Genomic DNA, 6,533 nt, shown 5'->3' with positions numbered 1-6,533 from the left:
GGGCGCATACTTTGAATAAAATATTTGTTATCATTCTCTTGAAATAAATGTGTTTTTTTCTTGAAAAAATACCGGTTTCATATGTATACACCTGGTAGCAAAAATAATTTTTTCAACAAATTATTATTGTCTATGACTATCTTCATCTATAGCAATGTCTGATAGTTGCGGTTTTTCGGCAATTTTTACCTTTTTGTCCTTTTTCACCTACTGACATAATAATTAATGAAAGTTAACAAAAAAGTTGTTTAAACAATTTGAAAAAATTATTTAAAAAAAATTTAATTGAAAGTTAATTCTTTTTATTTGAAAAGTCTATTATTCTATTTTATAATCAAAATTGATCTTTTTTCTTTAAAATTTCTCGTATTTGGTTGAAATTTGTATTATTATTTTGGGATCAAAATTTATTTTTTGTCTTTAAAAGTTCTCCTATTTGGTTAAAAATTCCATTATTTTGTTTGAAATAAAAATATTTTCATGAAAAGTCATCTTTTTGGTTTTCTCTCGTCCGAAAAATACTGCATTTGAAAAAACCTTTTGCTGAATTTTTAAGAAATGGCAAGTTATTTTCAAATGGTTGTAACAAGCGTTTTGCTCTGGTAAAAAATCAACCTATTCGTAAAAAAGTAATCTTGAAGAAATTTAAATAAGATTAAAATTAAATCTAAAACCCTATTTTTCGTCCAATATTTAAATTAATGTGCAGTTCCTGAAAATAATACCCACAATCTAATGGGCAAATCTCGATAACTACAAAAAAATTTTCTATTTGAATTTGATAAAAGATAATAAATTTTTTCAAAGAAAGAAAAGAAAAAATTTTTCACCTCTTGACAAAAATAAAAAAGAGGAAAGAAAAATGAGAAGGCAACCAACGAAACCATGTTTTTTATCTTTTTTATTTTTACTATTATCAAATCACAAATAAAAAAATATTGTAAAAGATAGTCACCAAAGTTTTGGCAACAAAACCACGATGCTCTCTTTCTGACACCGGAAGACAGCATCGTGGTTTTTTCAAGCAGGCAGGAACAGCAACGAAAAAGCATAGTGGTTTCGTTGCTGTGCCTGCGTGCTTGTTTTTTTGCCTTGATAATGGTGCTGTACGAGAGCCGAAAAGTTTTAAATTATTTAACAAAAAAATTTAATTGTTATTTAATAATAATAAAAAGAAAAGAAATAGAAGAAATAAAAGGAAGGGGATTTAGTTCATTGCCTTCTCGTTTTTCTTCTCTCTTTTTATTTTTTGTCCAAAAGGGGAAATTTTCTCCTTTTATTTTTGAGGAAAAAATGTTTATCTTTTTTCAAATTCCAATAGAAACGTTTTGTGGTGGTTGTCCAAATTTGATCGTTAGATTTTTGGTTTTATGTTCAGGAATGTCGCTCACAACTACTAAAATTTCGAACCAAACGAACGATGAATTCCAAACAAAAAAAAAATAAAAGGACACTTCTTAACCAAAAGTAATTGATTTTTCAATTTTTTATTTAATTGACTTCACATTAAAGCGAGAAAGTAAGCAAAAGAACATTAAAGGAAAAAGAGACGAATATTCTACAAAATAGTTGAACAATTTTTCCAATTAGGAAATCTAATCATTAAGAAAACATTTAACTTTTAAGCAGGAAAACATCGATTTTTAACAAAAAAGATAATTTTTTAACCAAGATTAATTGTAAAAAAAAACAATTTGCAACCAAAAAGTTTCATTTCTAACCGATTTGTTAAAATTTTAAGAAAAATAGGGGAATTTACAACAAAAAAGTTAAATTTTTACTAAAAAGTTGAATTTGCTACTTCAGGAGATGAATCTTTAAGCAAATGATCAAATTTTGAAACAAAATGTTCAAATCTAATTTTAAAAAGCTACATTTTGAAAGAAGATAGATGAATTTTTGACTAAAAAATATTAATTTTATAACAAAAGATGAATTTTTCATCAAAAAATTAGAATTCTTAACCGAAACCTAACAGATGACTTTTTGAGAAAATATTTTTAATTTTACCAAAAGAATGGACTTTCTAATTAAAAGGAATTAACTTTCAATAAAAAAGATCAATTTTTGAAGAATATTGTTGAATTTTAAGAAAGTAATAAAATTTTTAATAAAATTTACACATTAAAAACAAGAATCCTTAATGATTGTCATAATTAAAAAAAATGTTAATGCGCAGAAATCCTAAAAATAAAACCAAGAATCTAACAAACAAATTTGGACAAAATAGCACCTTTATGAAGGAAAAAATGCCAAGCAGGCAGAAACAGAAACGAAACCCCTATGCGTTTTCGTTGCTGTCCCTGCCAATATTGGCAAAGGAATAGGTCAAAAAATCACAACATTTGAATTTCTTCTGCAGTTAGTTTTTATTTTCTACAATGATTTAATAATCATTTTAGTATGTGTTAGTAGTGCATATTTAGCAGTTACTTCCCAGGGTTATAGTAACAGCGTCCTTTTGCCCAAGAGGGGTTGTTCTTCTGACAATGCATTCCCTTACAACAACTGCCTTGACGACCATTAGGTCCAGTGCATGGACGATCAAATCCATCACAAGCCATTGCACTGCAAATTAGTGCCAACACCACAAGTATGGTCAACATCGATTTTGTAGCTAGCATTTTTGTTATCTGAAAAATAAAAAAGATAATGTAAGTTTAATTGAATTTAAAGCACCTGCTCGTTCGTCGCAGCTTATTCAGAAATTTCTGGGGAAACGCAATTTTATTTGACTGATTAAGGCTTGATAGAGTTTCACAGAATATATGCATGTCACTTATATTGAGTTAGAAAAATAGTTCTGTATTTGGAAGCATTAGTGATTGTTTAAATAATAGACAACTAAAGTTTTCATTTTCATTAAGTTAAAAACAAATGAATTTAACTTTTAACTAAGTAGTTTTATTTTTAACTAAAAAGATGAATTTCCAAAGAGAAAGATTGAGTTTCTAAAACAAAAAATTATTTTTAACACAAAAAAGACATGAATTTTTCAAAAAGTTTAGAATAAAAAAAGATCAATTTTCAATCAAAAATAAACAAGGTAAATTGTCAACTTAAGAAAATAATTTTGAACCAAACTAATGAATTTCAAACTAAAATAATGAGTATTTAACTGAAATAGTTGAGTTTTTAAACCAATAGTTGAATTTCAAACAAGAGATTAATTTCCTACCAAAAAAGAGTTAAGTTAAATTTTCAGTGCAAAAAAAGAATTGTGCTTCAAAACAAATTTCATCCCAAAGGATGGATTTTCAACTAAAATGATAATTCTTTAACTGGAATCGATAAATTACAATAAAAAAAACGCTGAAATTTTAACTAAAGAATTGAACTTTCAATCAAGTAGTTTCATTTTTAACCAAAAAGATACATTTTCAAACAAAAAAGTAATTTTCTACAAAATAAATGATTTTTTAACAAACATGAATTCTTTTTAAAAAAATCGCTACATTCTCAAGTAAACGAAAGAAAGATTTCTGGAACAATTACTTAATTTTAAAATAAAAAGAACAGCTTTCAACTTAAAATTTGGAATAAAAAGAACGAATTTTAAAATTAATTATTTTTTTTCGAACTTAAATAGTCGAAATGTTGAACGAAAAAATGAATTTTTAAACAAAAGATGATTTTTTAACAAAATACAGAACTTTTCAACTAAATAATTGAAATTCCGAATTAAAGGGGACAATTTTTAATTAAACAGTTGAAATTTTAACTAAGAAAAATTTATTTTTAATCAAAAATTGAATAGTTGAATTTTCAAGTTTAGAAATTAATTTTGAACAACAACAAAAATTCTATTAAAATGAGGAATCTTCAACTGGAATACATGAATTTAAACAAAAAAGATGAATTTTAAACTACAGAAAGAAAGATAATTTTTCAATTAAGAATTACATATGTAATTTTTTAGTTAAAAACTTATAAGGTGCCTATTTTGACTATATTTATTGACATCTATTCGATTTTTAAATAATTTTTAGAACAAGGTGCGAAAGTTCAGGGATAGAATTTGAATAAACAACAATTTCCCAAATAAAAATGATAATGTTAATCGAGGAGTAGAAATCAATAGCAATTTATATACGAAATTTCTACAAAAAAGTTGCATTTTCAAAACAGAAATATTATTTTCTCATACAAAAGTATTGATTTTCAACCGAATAGTTTAATTTTCTTTTTAACGATACATTAAATATATATATGTACATTAAAAAAATACGTTACCCAAAAATATTTCGTTTCAAATTATTGTTATTTTAAATTGAAACAATTTACGAAATTAAAAAAATTATAAATAACTTTAAAAAATAATATTTCATTATTCTATTTATAATCAATAAAATATATTTATAGAAAAATTGTAATTGTTTAATAACTTGAATTTTACATTTCGAGAATTTTCCAATTCGGATATTTTATAATTCGGCATTTTTCTGTCGAGTATTTTATTATTCGGGAATTTTTAATTTTGGGCATTTTATAATTCGGCAATTTTATTATTCGAGAATTTTATTAATTGCAAATTTTACAAATCGGTATTTTCATTTTTCGGAAATTTTATTATTCACGAATTTTAATATTAAAGAGTTTTTCAATTCACTATTTTTAGTTTTCTCCAATTTTATTATCCGCGAATTTTATTATTTGGGAATTTTCTAATTCGGGAGTGTTACAGTCTCGGGAATTTTATTTTGATTTTCTTTTTCGGTGTTCGGTTAAAAATAAGTTAAAATATGTTTTGGTTAAATGTTAATTTTTAAAAAATCCTTTATTTTTTGTGTGTGTATGAATATGTTGGATCTCGACTTACTTTGCAGGTGGTACCACACTAGCTCTTCTCGTATAGTTGATAAGCTGACGTCCTCGTTAGACTGCTTGGGACTGTATGAAATGGTGTTTTCGATGCATCCTTATAAATGCCACGAATGCAGCATGATGAGGAAAGTTAAAATTTTCCTTATTCGCGTTCCAAATAAAGAAGACGTTGTAAAGTGATTTGATGAAACAAATCAATCCTTTCTTCGACCGTTGATACTTATTGAATATCTGTCAATTTCTGTTCGTCCGTCCTAACGTACGCTAATTTGGTTTTCTCGTACTATATTTTTGAAAATTTAGTCTAATCGATTGAATTCTTAGTATTTTTTGAGACTTCTAAATGACTCAATTTTATTTATTTATTTTTTAAACAATTGATTTAAATGTTTTGTTTTTTTGCTTGAAATTTGACCTGTTTGACTATTTTGAACCATCATCAACTCAGGTTAAGAACCTTTGAAAAAGGTACGCATGTGTACCGAAACGTAAGGAAGTTTAAAAGGAGTTTTTTCTATTAAATAATTATCTGAGTTTCGAAGAACATGGTTTTTTGACTCATATTTATTTTTAATTTACGATTGGACCGTAAGACATAAATAACTTGAAATCTACGATTTGAAATCAATAAAGAAGACGTTATCATTAAAGTACCTCACGTACTTGCCAATAATTTTAACCCCCTCTCCCATTATTGGCATACATTTTCTTTCTGCTTTATACTTGTATGACATATGAATGGCTGGCTCGGCATCCAACGTCAGGATACGGTTGTGAACAAAATATCTGGTACTGCGGTTGTATAAAGAATGTCTGGTACTGTGGTTGTAGAAAAAATGTCTGGTGCTGTGGTTGTAGAAAGAATTTCTGGTACTGCGGATTGAGGAAGAATGTCTGGTACTGCGGTTGTAGAAAGAATGTCTGGTACTGTGGTTGTAGAAAGAATCTCTGTAGTCGCGAGAAGAATTTCTGGTAATGCGTCGTTGAATTATGAAATCCGCGGAGTCGTAAACGAAAAGAAACAAGTGTTTATAAGAAAGTTGAACCTTAAAGACAAAAATAGGAAATTGAAACTACTGGTCAAAGAAATTAAAGATGAAATAAAAACATAAAGACTATAGAGGAAACCATTTACCTGCAAAAAAGTAAAAGAGAAAATTTGTTTCTTAGATGAACATGAAAATCTGGTTGTGTCAATTTGTTAAATCATTTGCTTAAATAAACTTTAAAAAAATATTTTTTAACAGACTAATTCATCTTTCAAACAAGCAGTTGGATCTTTAACTAAAAAGGCCTTATTTTCTACTAAATAGTTCAATTTTATACAGCAAAATACATTTATTTTTAACAAAATTGTTATAATTCGGCAGCCGAAATGACAAATTACGTACAAAGCGGTTAAATTTATAACTAAATTGTTAACTTAAACCAAAAATAGGAAGTTCAAAAAATGTTATCTTTCACACGAATAGTTGAATTTTCTACAAAATTGTGAAATGCTCAACCAACGAAAATTAATTTAGGCCCAAAATGTTGCATTTTTAACAAAAAAAGATAAACGAATTTTTAACGAAATAGATGATTCTTCAACTAAAAAAGGTAAAGTTTTCACAAAAAAAAATGCTCAGAAAAGAACCTCTTTATTAAAAATACGAAGTGCGAATAGATGTTTAGAATAAGATATAGAGGGCGCATAACCTATGTGCGGC

The 6,533-nt window shown here is 26.6% G+C and overlaps 1 long non-coding RNA gene across 1 annotated transcript; it reads right to left on the bottom strand.

Moving 5' to 3' along the window:
* Positions 1-2,350: 2,350 nt before the first annotated feature.
* On the bottom strand, positions 2,351-4,934 carry LOC117167729. Its single transcript, XR_004466427.1, has 2 exons — positions 4,820-4,934; positions 2,351-2,633 (listed from the first exon to the last, which is right to left on the bottom strand). It is a non-coding gene; the product is annotated as an uncharacterized LOC117167729 (long non-coding RNA).
* Between the last annotated feature and the right edge of the window lie 1,599 nt (positions 4,935-6,533).

The sequence above is a fragment of the Belonocnema kinseyi genome, chromosome 2, assembly GCF_010883055.1.
Source record: "Belonocnema kinseyi isolate 2016_QV_RU_SX_M_011 chromosome 2, B_treatae_v1, whole genome shotgun sequence".
Lineage (NCBI taxonomy): Eukaryota > Metazoa > Arthropoda > Insecta > Hymenoptera > Cynipidae > Belonocnema > Belonocnema kinseyi.
The sequence above is the reverse complement of the archived record's forward strand: the minus strand, read 5'-3'. Positions and strand labels throughout refer to the sequence as shown.